Consider the following 17555-nt stretch of genomic DNA (forward strand, 5'->3'; position numbering starts at 1 on the left):
TTACAATACCCAGCTCGATTACAAAGCTTATACTCGCTTACAATCATTAGACTCGCTTACATTGCATATACTCGCTTACAATCCTTAGACTCGCTTACAATGTTCATTAGCTTACAATGTTCATTAGCTTACAATTTCATTATCTTACAATGTTCATTAGCTTACAATGCTCATTAGCTTACAATGTTCATTAGCTTACATTGTTCATTAGATTACAATATATCATTGGATTACAATCTATCATTAGATTACAATGTAATCATTAGCTTACAATGTGATCATTATATTACAATCTATCATTAGAATACAATGTATTCAAATACATTAGGAATTAAGGATGAAATATTCTAAGTAAAATGTAATCTAAAACAAGACCATTAGATTAGACCAGATGTCACACCCCCTTCCAGGGCCTAGGAGTGCGACCCATAACTTGGTATCATGTTTGTAAATAAATCAGAGTTGCATTAGTTTGCGGAAGACTTATAAAACTTTAAGGATAAAAACTGTAACATTTATATATATTCAAAAGACGGGATTATAAACACCCGTTTAAGTTAACAAAAGGTTATTTGTTTATATTTACAAAACCACCGCATTAAAACATTAAGTTCATAAAAAGAATCCGAGCCATCGGATATTAGTACTTCATTATTTCCAAGCTCTAGCTTTGTTCACCTGCAAAATGTAATAAAATACGTCAGCAACGAATGCTGGTGAACACGCTGACGCAAAAATATTTCTTTTACTTTATTACCCTTCGAGACTACGCCTGCCTCGGCCCAACGTGGCTTAGGAATAACAAAGTCAAATAACACATTATAAATATGAGCCTCCACTCTAAGTCACCTCAGCAAACACCGCAGCGTTCGACTTAGTTAAGTACCCGTAATTACACACATAAGGTCGTACTCCCTGCAGGAGAGCGTCCTACGACCAAGGGTGGTGCGATCATGCCCATACATCGAATAGTACCACCTATGTAAGGATCCAGACATACGTATACCATAGCCTGAGGGCTAGGTTTATACCCTTATTCATAACGGTTTTAGGAACACATAGTTCCTTGTAAACAATTTCAAATAACAAGTTTGACTCATTTTAAATAAGTAAAAGTTTGGGGGCGTATTCACCTTGTCTCTTTAGGATCGGCTTCACTCACCGTCCTAGGGTCTTTCCCTTTCTTTATCTCGCACCTATAGTACGAGTATAAATATTTGTTAGTCGGATACACGATCCGGCTTAAGACCTTTAGTCTTATATCTCAATCCTCGATTGAACCTTTAGTTCAATACTTATTTACTTGAAAACCTTTAGTTTAAAAGTAAATTATAAACCTTTAGTTTATATAGAAACCCGACGTTTCTTCTTCTCCAAGAAACGTATTCTTTTTCTTTTATTATTTAAGAATACTCTTTATTCACTAAATAATATTTCATAACAAAGAATATTTACATATATACTTACACACATATATACGTATTCAACAATATTCATAATCAATCTTCTAATCATTTATTTGTTATGTTTTCTTTTCTTTTCTTTTATCGAGGTATCGAGTATATCCTCGACTTAAGGCTTAAGCCTTGAATATAATATTAAATTATATTGAATTCATCATTACGCCTAACCTTAAGTGGTGTATAGAAACCCTAGAGAATTGAGCCGCACTCTGACGCCGCTTTACTTTTCTCGATCAACTTTGATATGCCAACTTCAACACACGTCGGCACGTCTTTCGGGACTCATTGCCATAACAACGCCTTCTTGATGATTGAGGGTGGAGGGTGGCACAAACTTCGAGGAAACGGTGTACCCAAACAAAGGATCGGGGCACGCTTATCGAGGCAAATCGTTTATATGATTGTCGGGTTTTTAGAGAGAGACTAGAGAGAAGTGAAAATTGAGTTTGGGATGATGAAAATGAACAGCCCTTGGCCGCTATTTATAGGCAAAATATTGGCTCCCATCGCACTACGCGATAGGTCCTTGAGCAGGCCTATCGCGTATCGCGATATAGGCTTGATGACGCAGAGGGTAGGTCTGCCACGTGTCAAAACGTGGCAGTCACCGCTCCACGTGGCAACACGTGGCGACAGTGTTGCCACGTGGCAGCACATAGTGCCACAGTGTGCCACATGGCACACGTGTCACACTGTGTCAGACTCCCCATCGCGATACGCGATGGGTGTCTCCTCTGACTCATCGCGTAGCGCGATGGGTCAGGAAAACATAATTTTCTAATTAAACCCTCAACTTTGGAATTTGGAAATTTTAGTCCCTATACTTTGGAAAGTTGATACTTTGAACTCGAAATTTTTACGTTGTTACATCCTCCCCACCTTGAAACAAATCTCGTCCTCGAGATTGCTTTACTCGAACAAGTGGAGGCATTTCTTCCTCATTTCCGATTCAAGTTCCCAAGTATATTTGGGCCCTCTACGCGAGTCCCATTTTACTTTCACTATTTTTAAAGTTCTTTTCTTTAACTTCTTTGTTTTTGAATCTTCAATTTGAATTGGACGTTCTATGAATTTTAAGTTCTCATTTATTTCAACGTCTTTTAATGGCATAGCCAACGATTCATCGGTCAAACACTTACGCAGATTCGAAACATGGAATACGTCATGTATCCCTTGCATTTCCTCAGGCAGTCGCAAACGGTATGCAACAGTGCCGATTCGTTCAAGTACCTCGAAAGGTCCAACGAATCGAGGACTCAATTTTCCTTTCTTACTGAAGCGAACGTCGCCTTTCCAAGGCGAGACTTTTAATAACACTTTGTCACCGACATTGATTAGTACGCATCCCAAACCGGAGTGGGACGCGTCACTAAAGACTACAAAATCTTCAGTACCTTCTGGCAGAGCCAGTATCGGTGCTTGGGTAAGTTTTTGCTTGAGTATGTCGAACACCTCTTGTTGCTTCGTTCCCCATTCATACTTGATGTTTTTACGAGTTAACGAGGTTAAGGGAACGGCGATTCTTGAGAAATTTTCAATGAACCTACGGTAGTAGCCGGCCAATCCTAAGAAACTTCGGATCTCAGTTGGCGACTTTGGGACCTCCCACTTAGAGATAGCTTCAATCTTAGCGGGGTCCACTTGAATATCGTTTACATTAATGATGTGACCAAGAAATTGCACTTCGTGCAACCAGAACTCGCACTTCGAGAACTTGGCGTACAACTTCTCGGTTCTTAGAATTTCCAGTAATGTTCGAAGATGAATTTCATGATCGGCCATTGACTTTGAATAAATAAGTATGGCGTCGATGAATACGATAACAAATTTATCCAAGTAAGGCTTGCAGATACGGTTCATCATATCCATGAACGCGGCCGGAGCATTAGTAAGTCCAAACGGCATAACCGTGAACTCATAATGTCCATACCTTGTTCGGAAAGCAGTCTTTGGGATATCTTCGGATTGAACTTTAAGTTGGTGATAGCCGGAACGGAGATCGATTTTTGAAAAGAAGCTAGCACCTTGAAGTTGATCAGAAAGGTCATCAATACGAGGGAGTGGATATCGGTTTTTGATTGTAACTTTGTTTAACGCAAGATAGTCGATACACATCCTCATGTAACCATCCTTCTTCTTGACGAATAGAATTGGTGCTCCCCAAGGCGACGAACTCAGTCGGATGAAACCTTTCTCTAAAAGCTCATCGAGTTGTTTCTTTAACTCCTTCATTTCGGTTGGCGCTAAGCTATATGGAGCTTTAGCGATCGGAGCAGTGCCGGGAACAAGATCGATTCTGAATTCTACTTCGCGATCGGGAGGAATACCAGGGAGTTCATCAGGAAAGACGTAAGAAAATTCAGAAACGATATGAATGTCTTTGATTTCCTTTGGCTTAGACTCTTCAGTGACGTAGGCCATGAATGCGAGGCATCCTTGATTTAAACATTTGTTAGCCCTAATCATAGAGATTATGCTAACTTGACCTGCGTCTTTATCCCCTTCAATTCGAATCGTTCGTTTATCGGGGGCTTGAAGCTCAACAGTTTTGCTATTGCAGATAATACGGGCATGGTTATTGGATAACCAATCCATACCAAGTACAATATCAAAACCAGCCAGACTCATGGGTAACAAACAAATAGGCAACAAATAACCGGCTAAAAGGATTTTTCCGTTTTCAAGAGCTTCGGAGAATTTAATGATTTCACCGCTAGCAGTCTCGATGCTTAGAGTTTTATATAATTTAGTTAATGGTTTGTTTAATAGACTACGAAAATTATAATCTATAAAACTCAAGTTGGCACCAGAATCAAACAAAACTCTCGCATAGGTGTCGTTGACTAAAAACGTACCGGTTATGGTTTCTGGCACGTCGGCGGCCCTTTTTGTGTCGAGTACGAAGACTCGAGTGTTTCCTTTTCTGTCCTTGCCACTACCACCCGCTCCGCCAGCAGCAGGCTTGTTCTTTGGGCATTCAAAACTCAAATGGCCCATCTCCTTGCAGTTAAAGCAAGTCATCCTCTTCTTCCAGCAATCCGCGCTATCATGACAAGTGCGATTACAAGATTCACAAACTTTAGGAGGCGGGGCGAAGTTGCAACGGCCCTTGTGATACTTTCTACAAGTCTTGCATTGTGGCGTGTTTGTATTAAATCGACTTTGGTTCACGCCTTTACCCTTGAATCGGTTATTTCCTCCACTCGTCCTTCCTTGAGTTGTTGATGTCGTAACCTTCTTGTCTTCTTCTTTGTTACGAATCATGCCGCCCATCAAATAACCGGCTAACTCCATTGCAGAGTCGGTAGTTTATGGTAGGTGAGACCTTACCATGTCGCGGATTTCCCGCGGAAGTCCCCAAATATATCGCGTGACTTTGCTGGATTCGGGGTGAACCAGCTGGGGTACAAGGCGACAATACTCATGGAATTTAGTATTGTATTCGCGGAGATTTGTCCCAACGACTTTGAGATTCAAAAATTTCGTTTGAATCTGATCAGTCTCGTGCATGGGACAGAACTTAGCCATCAACAAGGCTTTAAAGTCTTCCCAACTCATACCGTACATTACATCTCTTCCTTTGCTCATTAACAGAGCATTCCACCACTCCAACACTTCACCCTTAAACATAAGGGCTGAATACTGAATCTTCTCAACCTCGGAACACTTACTTGTGATTACGATTGTTTCCATCTCCTCGAGCCACCTCACGGTTGAAATGGCTCCCTTGTCACCATGTAACTCTTTCGGTCCATAGTACTTGAAATCTTTAAACGAACAACCGCTTATTTTGAGTTTCTTGAACTCATGTCTAACTCCGTCGTCGGCGTTAGACTCATGCACACTCTCTTCAACTTGAGAGGGATTAGGATGGGATTTAACGGGTTTAGAAGGGTTTACAGATTGAGAATTTCGAGATTGCCTAGAATGAGATCTATTCATAGATTCTTCCCTCAAGGCATCTTTAATCATATTTTGGATTTTGTTCATATATTTCTCGGGAATTTCTTCCTCTCACTCGTTTTCGGGACCTTTCCCCTTGTCTTTCATTTCTTTTTCTTTTCGAGCGTTTTCGTTGTTATTGCTTTGTTCAGACATCATTTTCTTTTTATCTTTCTCAATTAAGTCTGAAATTTTAACAACATTTCTTTTATTAAACAAGCGTTTATTTATTACACATCAATATATATATCCAAGGATATATATATATATATATATATATATTTTTTACAATACACATACATATATATATCATTTCCACGATATATATTGTTGAACCTATCCTTACATAAGAATGTATCAGACGTTCTTTTATTCATATATCATACAATACTAGTTTACACATTAAAGTCTTCATCACACACCACTGTCTTCAGTCCATCAAGAACTTCTTCACAACCTTCGTGAGTTTGTTGCATTTACGAAGGAGTGCTTTTCCAACTTTCTTCTTTTCCTTCTCTGTCTCATCTACCATCTTCCTCCAATCGTCGGTCTCATGCAATGCACGATCCAAATGTTCTTCTTATGACTGTGGAACTATGTTGGGATATCCGTACTGCGGAGGTGGGTCGCGATAACCCAGTGTTACCATCTCGTAATGGTTCCGCGGTTCAGGATATGGCACATAAGTCTGATCGGATGCAAGATAGAGGTATGTCTTGGCAGTTTGGTTTTGTTCGCGGATCTCGTCGGCTTGTTCTTGAATCGAAGGAATTTCTCCTTGAAATGGTGGGAAGCTTGACGAAGTTTAGATCCTTAGTTTCTCCAAGTACTAGACATACGGGTCCACAGAACCATAGCTTGCATTATTGGAAGTGAGTGATCCATTCATCGGGCTTGATATTTCGTTCGGGTTCTCTGGATGCTCTTCTTCCATATCTTCCTCGGACTCTTACACCAAGTCCTCATCATCTTCCTCTTCAGGTCCGTCTTCCTCCATAGGTTGTGGAGTTTCTATGTTCATGGAGGGCATCTTGAAACTTTCGAAAGGCATCATGATCCTCATCTTGGGCTTTCGGGATGGCCCTTCTCCATTGTTGGGTTTTGAACTGACTTCATTAAAGGTAGAACTTCCGGTAAACCATCGGCATGGGTCGGAATAACACTGCATCCAGTCAGAGGACGGGCTTCGTGGTTCTTCCGTTATGGGTCGGTTCGAAAGGAAGGCGTAGGATGGATGTGGATTTGGCGGTACATAACCAGTTGGGAAATGTTGTGGTACCTCCGTGGGCTGATAAGTTGGAACCTCCGTTGGGTGGTATGTTGGTACTTCTGACGGTTGATACATTGGCATAGTCGGTGGATGATAGCTTGAATGCCTCGGTGCCTCAACACTTGGCTTCGGTGGACTATCGGGGATGTTGATCGGGTAGTGCCTACTTCCAGGATAGTATAGGGGTTTGGACAAGTCTCGTTCCACGTCTTGATCAAAGAACGCTTCGTAATATCCATCGCTCATGCTATCTTCAGGGTAGGGTTCGGCTATACCGGCTTCCTTGGCCTTGGGTATGTAGTTCTCAATGTGAGCTTTAAACGACATCTAATATTTATAGGTGGTTTCGAATGTAGAGAGGGATAGAAAGGTTACCAACCTATCTTATCCTTAAAACAAATAATCAAATAGTTTCCTATACTTGGATCGAAGCTTGGGTATTGTTTTATGATACCCAATTTCCTAAGATCGATGGCTCTGATACCAAGCCTGTCACACCCCTTCCAGGGCCTAGGAGTGCGACCCATAACTTGGTATCGTGTTTGTAAATAAATCAGAGTTGCATTAGTTTGCGGAAGACTTATAAAACTTTAAGGATAAAAAATGTAACATTTATATATATTCAAAAGACGGGATTATAAACACCCGTTTAAGTTAACAAAAGGTTATTTATTTATATTTACAAAACCATCACATTAAAACATTAAGTTCACAAAAAGAATCCGAGCCATCGGATATTAGTACTTCATTATTTCCAAGCTCTAGCTTTGTTCACCTGCAAAATGTAATAAAATACGTCAGCAACGAATGCTGGTGAACACGCTGACGCAAAAATATTTCTTTTACTTTATTACTCTTCGACACTACGCCTGCCTCGGCCCAACGTGGCTTAGGAATAACAAAGTCAAATAACACATTATAAATATGAGCCTCCACTCTAGGTCACCTCAGCAAACACCGCAGCGTTCGACTTAGTTAAGTACCCGTAAATATACACATAAGGTCGTACTCCCTGCAGGAGAGCGTCCTACGACCAAGGGTGGTGCGATCATGCCCATAAATCGCATAGTACCACCTATGTAAGGATCCAGACATACGTATACCATAGCCTGAGGGCTAGGTTTATACCCTTATTCATAACGGTTTTAGGAACATATAGTTCCTTGTAAACAATTTCAAATAACAAGTTTGACTCATTTTAAATAAGTAAAAGTTTGGGGGCGTATTCACCTTGTCTCTTTAGGATCGGCTTCACTCACCGTCCTAGGGTCTTTCCCTTTCTTTATCTCGCACCTATAGTACGAGTATAAATATTTGTTAGTCGGATACACGATCCGGCTTAAGACCTTTAGTCTTATATCTCAATCCTCGATTGAACCTTTAGTTCAATTCTTATTTACTTGAAAACCTTTAGTTTAAAAGTAAATTATAACCCTTTGGTTTATATAGAAACCCGACGTTTCTTCTTCTCCAAGAAACGTATTCTTTTTCTTTTATTATTTAAGAATACTCTTTATTCATTAAATAATATTTCATAACAAAGAATATTTACATATATACTTACACACATATATACGTATTCAACAATATTCATAATCAATCTTCTAATCATTTATTTGTTATGTTTTCTTTTCTTTTCTTTTATCGAGGTATCGAGTATATCCTCGACTTAAGGCTTAAGCCTTGAATATAATATTAAATTATATTGAATTCATCATTACGCCTAACCTTAAGTGGCGTATAGAAACCCTAGAGAATTGAGCCGCACTCTGACGCCGCTTTACTTTTCTCGATCAACTTTGATATGCCAACTTCAACACACGTCGGCACGTCTTTCGGGACTCATTGCCATAACAACGCCTTCTTGATGATTGAGGGTGGAGGGTGGCACAAACTTCGAGGAAACGGTGTACCCAAACAAAGGATCGGGGCACGCTTATCGAGGCAAATCGTTTATATGATTGTCGGGTTTTTAGAGAGAGACTAGAGAGAAGTGAAAACTGAGTTTGGGATGATGAAAATGAACAGCCCTTGGCCGCTATTTATAGGCAAAATATTGGCTCCCATCGCACTACGCGATAGGTCCTTGGGCAGGCCTATCGCGTATCGCGATATAGGCTTGATGACGCAGAGGGTAGGTCTGCCACGTGTCGAAACGTGGCAGTCACCGCTTCACGTGGCTACACGTGGCGACAGTGTTGCCACGTGGTGACACGTGGCAGCACATAGTGCCACCGTGTGCCTCGTGGCACACGCGTCACACTGTGTCAGACTACCCATCGCGATACGCGATAGGTCTCCTCTGACTCATCGCGTAGCGCGATGGGTCAGGAAAACAGAATTTTTAAATTAAACCCTCAACTTTGGAATTTGGCAATTTTAGTCCCTGTACTTTGGAAAGTTGATACTTTGAACTCGAAATTTTTACGTTGTTACACCAGACTTAGCCATTTTGTCTGAAATATGAATAATGTGATTAGGACAAGTATTGATACACCCGATTAATATACAGTTAGCAGAGCTCAGTTAAAGAAAGAATAACATTGGACGGAGAGCGTAATAGAATCTAGGTGAGTTTCTAGCCCCATTCTTTGTTATGTTTTCGAGGCTGTGTGCATACTCGATGTGATTAGTTAATACACTTACCTTAAGTGGTAAGCGTATGCCCTATATGATTTATGTATGAATGAATGCTTGACGGTGCGTGAACGAACTTCGGATATTGCATGTACCGTCAGGTGATAGTTTGAAGATACGATTGTTATATATGGTGTATAAATAATGTATGTATGTATGAAAGTTATAATTATGAATATATAGATAAGGATGGTATGGTTGTATGGAAGAAAGGGATACCGGACCCTAATAATATCCGAGGATGGAGGGTGAACGGACCCTAATAATACGAGGATGGAGGGTACCGGACCCTAATAATATTCGAGGATGGAGGGAAACCGGACCCTAATAATATCCGAGGATGGAGGGTACCGGACCCTAAAAATATCCGAGGTATGTAAGATGAAATACTCTTTATAATGTAAGGTTAGTTACGTATGTACTGTGTATGTTAAAGAAACAAAGTACGAAAGAATGAAAGTGTGTGTATGGAAGAACGATGAATAGGTTAAGTATGTATTATATATCTTCGGATACGTATATAAGTAAGGATGTGAATGTATTGTATGTTGCCTGATTAACTAGAACTCACTCAGCGTTGCTGACTTTTAGTATGCATGCAGGTGAGTAGGATGAGGCAGCTAGCTTGAGCCGAGCACATGGCAGATGAATAAAGAAGCTGGCATCTGAAGACACAAGTTGTTTTTATGACTTTATTTTTAATTTGAAAGACAATAATGGTTAACTAAGACATGTTATGAGTTACTATTGTAATGTTATGAAAGTTTTATATTCCGCGTAAAGTTTTATTCAACTACGATATTGAGAACTTTGTTTATGACTAAATCCAACATCCAAAGTGACGCATCGGTAACGGGGCCTTACAAGGTTGCAGCAGTTAACTCCTTGGCTATACACGCGGTGGTCATGAGAACTAGACTATTGATGTCGAGGACGACGGTGGTTTCTTAGGTGAGACGTTCTATAAGGACCAAAAATAAAGTTTATAAGATGAATGGTAAGTTGAGGAAAAATTTTAAATAATAAAATGTTTAATTATTTAGATAACTTATTATAACTTTGTTTTTAGAATTAAGGGGATTTGAGTCACATCATGAGGAATAAAAGTAGAAGATTATAAGATAGGGGTACATAATATAAATAATTATTAGATAACGTAGTCAATATGATTAATGTGTGATTACTACACGAGGAGATGAAGTTAGTTTAAAAGTTAATTTTTATTTGATTAAGTCAACTTTACAATAAACCAACAAAACATAAATTGTGTGTTGGCCTCCCATGAGCTTTCCATGGCAGTTTGAATGGCCAAACGAAACTAACGAATAAAAGTAACTGAGTTGGACAGCCCATGAGCGTTACATGGCATTTTGATTGTCCCAACTAATTAACAAATTAGCAATGCAATTGAGTTTTTCGGCCCATGAGCGTTACATGACGTTTTAACCGACCAAACTAAATAACGAATAAATGAGAGGAAATATATGAGTAGTTGGAGCATCCCGTGAATCACCATGTATGATGAACTCCAACAAAAACAAAAACATTCAAAACAAGATGAGGAATGGATAGTAGGAGAGCCCATGGACACCATGGATTTTTCACCCAACTAACCAATTAAATAACAAAACACAATAATCAAAATTTTACCGAATTTAGCCACGAACCACCGTGAATTCGGTTTAAAATCAACCTAAGATGTTGGTCGTATGACAGTTGTGTTCCGCTTTGGCCTAGAAGAACTTGTCATACTACCTAACCTTCAAGTTAAGGAGTATAAACAAAAATAGGGAATTCTTAAGGAACTTCCCAAAAATAAAAGACAATTACTTTGATTTAAAAATATTTACGAAAAAAATTTCTTTGAAGGTTGAGGCATAGCTTCGGAGTTGCATGTGTGTGCATAACAATATAACAATAATAATGATCATTATTTAAACAGTTAAATAAGTACTTAATCTAGCAAGTAATTACGTAAGTTGTAAACAATCAAATAGAACACATCAGGTAAACAAATAAGCACGTATGGGGCTCCTAAGCATGTTACTAAGGCTCCACTAATGACCTATCTTAAACCTTCGGCTCTGATACCAATCTGTCACACCCCAACCTACGACGGAAATGCCGGGCGTGAGCTGATTGCTCACAGCTCTCAAGGTACTATCATACAATATTTAAATGACAATATTTATTAGTTATATTCAATTTTCAAATAAGTCAGATACAAAAAAGTACATAATCCATAAATAGAACAACAAAAATTTATCTTTCTAATGATCTTGATTAAAATATTCTTCTAACTTAATTCTTTACCAAGTCTTCACCAAGTTGCATTATATTCAAACAATAACATGCATATGTGTATAAAATAAAAATGTTTGTCAACAACACATGATGAGTGATAAAACATCAGTTAAGTAATATTTAATATAATATATAATATATAAAAAAAACACAATAATCTAACACTGTGTTAAATTACTTTTAGATTATTAACTACTTTAATCTTTTATGTGTCATTTTTGCTATAAAGAAGGAGAATTTGTGAAATCTTTATGTTAAATCTGTATGTTGAGGGAGGTCTTTGGGGGTAGTTTAATTTGTGAGTTCTAATTGAAACTTTTTCACACTTAATATGGACGGCAAATGCTGTCAAATACTTCCCCTTATTCACACCTTTAAAAATTAATATTTGATGTAACATTAAAGTTTTAAATCATTTTCTCAGTTTTATCTAATATAAACTTTTTAATATATCATGGCTCATATAAAAATATTTTTAACCATGTATCTAAATTTACATAAAGTATACATTATCTAATTAGTATAAAATAAGAGTTCGGTGCCACAAAGTTGGCTCTTTTTATTTTTTATATGTATTAAAGGTTTTGAAAGATAGAACACGCATTGGTGTTGGCTGGGTTGGTAGGTGAAGCTGTTTGTGCCGGCTTGCAACGTAGGTTCGAGTCCTTTATGCACAAAATCGTTGTTATATTTTTTTTAATTGTGTTATTTATGTTTGTTTTTGTATATGTATTAATGGTTTTTAAAGGTAGCACATGCGTTGGTTTAGGCTGGGTGGTTTTGTTGGTAAAAGTAATTGTTTGTGCCAGCTTTCAACCCAAGTTTGAGGCCTTGGTAGCAACTCATTTTTTTTAGTTTATCTACAATATCACATTTAACCGAAACCGACCGAATTTGCGTTTACTTACCGACTCAACTCTTGGGTTTTACCACTGCTCGGGTTTTACCGATTTACCCGACGCAACGCGCCGGTTAAAAACTTAGTTATATATATATATATATATGATTCATTTCTTTTGAGAACCACTTTGAGTTTTAAGAACTCGAAAGAACTCAAGGTAACAAATTTTTTTTTCGAATTTTTTTTACACATGTGTAATACGTAAGTGTAAGTTATGTACAAAAAATTACAGTATTGTTTTACACATCGAATCGACTTTTTACAAATGTGTAACTAACGTTTAAACTTGTGTAATTATCAAAAATACTTATTCTCTCTCCTGCTTTATTTTTTAATTAGATTTAATCTCAGCCACATATTTCATATAATTTAATTAAATGTGTGGTTCAAAATTAAGTTCTTAAAACTAACTATGGTTCTCAAAATAACCTTCCCCTATATATATATATATATATATATATATATATATATATATATATGACGTCACTGCCTTTTGTTTTAGTTACAGTACCACCGTAACGAAAACTGACCAACTGCTATTTTTAGTTTAGTTATGGTATGATAAAAAACCGACTGAATTCATGTCGACTTATCATCTCAATGCTCGAGACTGACAACACTTGAGTTTTACCACCACCTAGATTATACCGATATGCCTAACGCAATGCGCCGGGTAAATTTCTAGTTGAAACTAGAGAACAACTATGTTTTAAATTAACAAAAAAAAAATAGTTAGAAACTTATATGATCACTTCACTACAACTAATGATAATCTTAAAAAGGTTCCCTGTAAGGCCCCGAACCCGGTAGCCCTACTTTAGCGTCGGATTTACTCATAAACACAGTCCTTCAAATCAGAGTTTATTAAAACTTTTCGCGGAATATAAAACATCAATCATTTGTTACAAAACATTAAATCTTTTCTTTGATACCAAAACACAAAACTTTATATTTAAAACATCTTTAATTCTTTCTTCAGATGCCAGCCGTTCGATCCATGCCGTGTGTCAACCTCATGCTAACTCTATAATCAGCTCACCCGCGTGCATACTAAAAGTCAGCTACGCTGAGTGAGTTCTAGTTAATCAGGCAACATACAATCTATTCTCATATATTACTTCCCGTTTCCGAAGACACATATTACTACCTTAACCTTGTATAAATATCCATAGGAGGATCGTCACGTAATATTTATTTAAAAGAACCATTACCATTACCCTACCATATATACTTTCCATAGGAGGAACACTATACTATCCATAGAAGGAACACTTTACCTTCCATAAAAGGAACACTATACCTTCCATAAAAGGAACACTATACCTTCAATAAAAGGAACACTATACCTTCCATAAAAGGAACACTATACTTTCCATAAAAGGAACACTATACCTTCCATAAAAGGAACACTATACCTTCCATAAAAGGAACACTATACTTTATTATTTAATATCCATGTAAGGAGCTAGTCACTTCCCTTGACGATACGTGCAATATCCGAAGATCGTTCACGTACCATCAAGCAATCATTCATATATTTCACATTATCCATATAAGGCATACACATAAAATTATATCCTTTCGTTCATACTTTCTTACTTTCTTTAGTATTATCTTACTTTCATATCTTACGTTATAAAGAGCATTACGCCCTACATTCCTCGAGTATTACTAGGGCTCGGTACCCTCTTCGTAACCATACAACCATACGTTATCATTTCTTTCTTCTATTATCTCTATCATGTTCATACACATAAACATACATAACATACTTACCTTATTCTTAGCGCTGCAACCTGACAGTACGTGCAATATCCGAAGATCGTTCACGTACCTTCAAGCAATCATTCATATATTTCGCATTATCCATATAAGGCATACACTTTTCTCTTAGGATAAGTGTATTAACAAACATATTGAGTATGCACACAGCCCCGAAAAACGTCACAGAGAAAGGGGCTAGAAACTCACCTGAATTCTGCTTCTTTTTCTGATAGCTGTAAATCCCTTCTCTATCTGAGCTCGGCTGACTTTGAGCTTGTTGGATCTCGTTAACCTGCTAGCACTCTAATCTCTTTCTCTTGGACCTGCCCGATTCTTCCCTTGGCTCGGCCCGGTTCCGGCGAAGTTAGTGTGTGGTGTGTGTGTTAGGGAGTTTGGTGAAAAATGAAAGATATTTTGGGTTTAGGGGATACTTATATCCCTGAAATCCCATGGACCTAAGGCCCATTCTCATTTAACCCATCTCTATTAATCCAAGTCCATAACCCACATCCATTACCCGACACTAGCCCGACCCATACCAACTCCTATTCTTTTATTTATTTCCTGATAACCCGGGTAAACTTTCTCTCTATTATTAAGTAACATAATTAATATTACTTGGAAATTTCGGGATGTTACAAGTCTTCCCTCCTTAAAGAGGTTTCGTCCCCGAAACCTAACTTATTCCCTATAAAAGGAAAACTTCTTATATTTACACGCTTTATTGAATCGCCTTCGCTTTCTGAGTTATCCTTCTTACTTCCGACTTTGCAGTCATCGAATGGTGGTCATGTGTTTTAGCTATTTAAGGTAGCTTGTCCATGAGACCGTCGATGTACCACAACTCATCTCATACCTCCAAGGGCTTTGATTAGTACTTTTAACACTATTGTCTAAAACAACCTTTCATCATAGCATAATAATCATTCATAACCAAACTCAATATATTACACGTCACAGATAAACATAAGTTTTAAACCCTAACACAAAACAAGTCCTTAAGCAAAAGTAACTTAATAAAACCATTGCATGAGCAATTATTCCTTCATCAGGTGTTTCTCTCTGCAGTTTCCCCAAGTCTTCATCCTTTCGCACCTCCCGCCCCTGATTCCTTGCAATCCCTAGCCATGTGGTCAGCTTTTCCGCATTTGAAGCACTTTGGACGATCAGGGCATTCTCGAGAATAATGCCCACTCTTTCCACACCGATAGCACCTGTCTGTCCCAGTCTTGCATTCTCCCTGGTGCACTCGCCCACATGTCTTACATGCATCCTTGTTCCCAACCTTGGCCTTCCTCTCATCAGTTGTTGTCACCATCACGCCAGACCGCTTAGCAGAGGTAGCCCATTTCTTTTCCTTCTTTTCCCCCACCGTTCTTGCTCCCCCACAATCCCTAGCAAAGTGACCCGACTTACCACACTTATAACATTTCTGGTCCTCGGTGCAATAACGAGTTATGTGTCCCTTCTTCCCACATCGGTAGCACTGATTTGGACCAGCCTTGCATTCTCCTAGGTGCATCTTCCCGCACACTTTGCATGTTTCCCTTCCCGCGACCTTTGGTATCTTTTTCCCCGCATACTCCACGACATCTACAGATCCTTTGGTTCCTTTCGCTCCTCCCTTATCATCATCACCCTTCTTACCGTCTTCTCCTGCCTTCTCAGTGGCCCTTGCATGGTTTTCGGCAGACTTGTCAGTACGAAATTTCTTCTCTGCAGCAGCTACAGCGTAAGAAATGGCAAATTGAGTAACAGGATCCAGCTGATACCCTTCATTGCTGCTTGGTCCTTGCAAAGTTTCACTTTTATCCTTTTTCGTGGTAGTAACTAGTTCTTCAGATGGTTCTCGGACAACGCGTATTCCAAGAGGACGTCCAGTGTGACCTCCCTTACCAACAAACCTTTTTGCTCCAGCCATTAGTATTCTAAAAGGGAAAACACAAACATCATCACTCAAGGAACTATCTAGTACAAGGATAGTAAGGCTAACAGGTAATAACAGTGGCCAGTTGTGATTAGCTGATCACGTTACTTTCCGTGTCCCATACACTTCCCTTTATGAGTCTATTTGTGCTGGTTCTACTTAAGCAGTTTGTCAAATCAAACAATCAATTATTCCTATCCCTGTCGTTCACGTATCTTTTCTTTCTCATTAACATATATCATTTAATCATACACCTTACCTGTACTGATCTTGCATGAGCGACACATGGCATTCTTGAACTGGCATCTTCTTTCCTTTCTTACTTAAATCCCATTCTCTGTTCGAGTCTAAGCATGTAGGATGCTTAAATCTCTCGAACTTTGCTCTGATACCAACTTGTAAGGCCCCGAACCCGGTAGCCCTACTTTAGCGTCGGATTTACTCATAAACACAGTCCTTCAAATCAGAGTTTATTAAAACTTTTCGCGGAATATAAAACATCAATCATTTGTTACAAAACATTAAATCTTTTCTTTGATACCATAACACAAAACTTTATATTTAAAACATCTTTACTTCTTTCTTCAGATGCCAGCCGTTCGATCCATGCCGTGTGTCAACCTCATGCTAACTCTATAATCAGCTCACCCGCGTGCATACTAAAAGTCAGCTACGCTGAGTGAGTTCTAGTTAATCAGGCAACATACAATCTATTCTCATATATTACTTCCCGTTTCCGAAGACACATATTACTACCTTAACCTTGTATAAATATCCATAGGAGGATCGTCACGTAATATTTATTTAAAAGAACCATTACCATTACCCTACCATATATACTTTCCATAGGAGGAACACTATACTATCCATAGAAGGAACACTTTACCTTCCATAAAAGGAACACTATACCTTCCATAAAAGGAACACTATACCTTCAATAAAAGGAACACTATACCTTCCATAAAAGGAACACTATACTTTCCATAAAAGGAACACTATACCTTCCATAAAAGGAACACTATACCTTCCATAAAAGGAACACTATACTTTATTATTTAATATCCATGTAAGGAGCTAGTCACTTCCCTTGACGATACGTGCAATATCCGAAGATCGTTCACGTACCATCAAGCAATCATTCATATATTTCACATTATCCATATAAGGCATACACATAAAATTATATCCTTTCGTTCATACTTTCTTACTTTCTTTAGTATTATCTTACTTTCATATCTTACGTTATAAAGAGCATTACGCCCTACATTCCTCGAGTATTACTAGGGCTCGGTACCCTCTTCGTAACCATACAACCATACGTTATCATTTCTTTCTTCTATTATCTCT

This window comes from Bidens hawaiensis, unplaced genomic scaffold, assembly GCF_021521415.1.
Source record: "Bidens hawaiensis isolate Kalapana, Puna unplaced genomic scaffold, B.hawaiensis_p1.1 tig00014207_1, whole genome shotgun sequence".
Classification (NCBI taxonomy): domain Eukaryota; kingdom Viridiplantae; phylum Streptophyta; class Magnoliopsida; order Asterales; family Asteraceae; genus Bidens; species Bidens hawaiensis.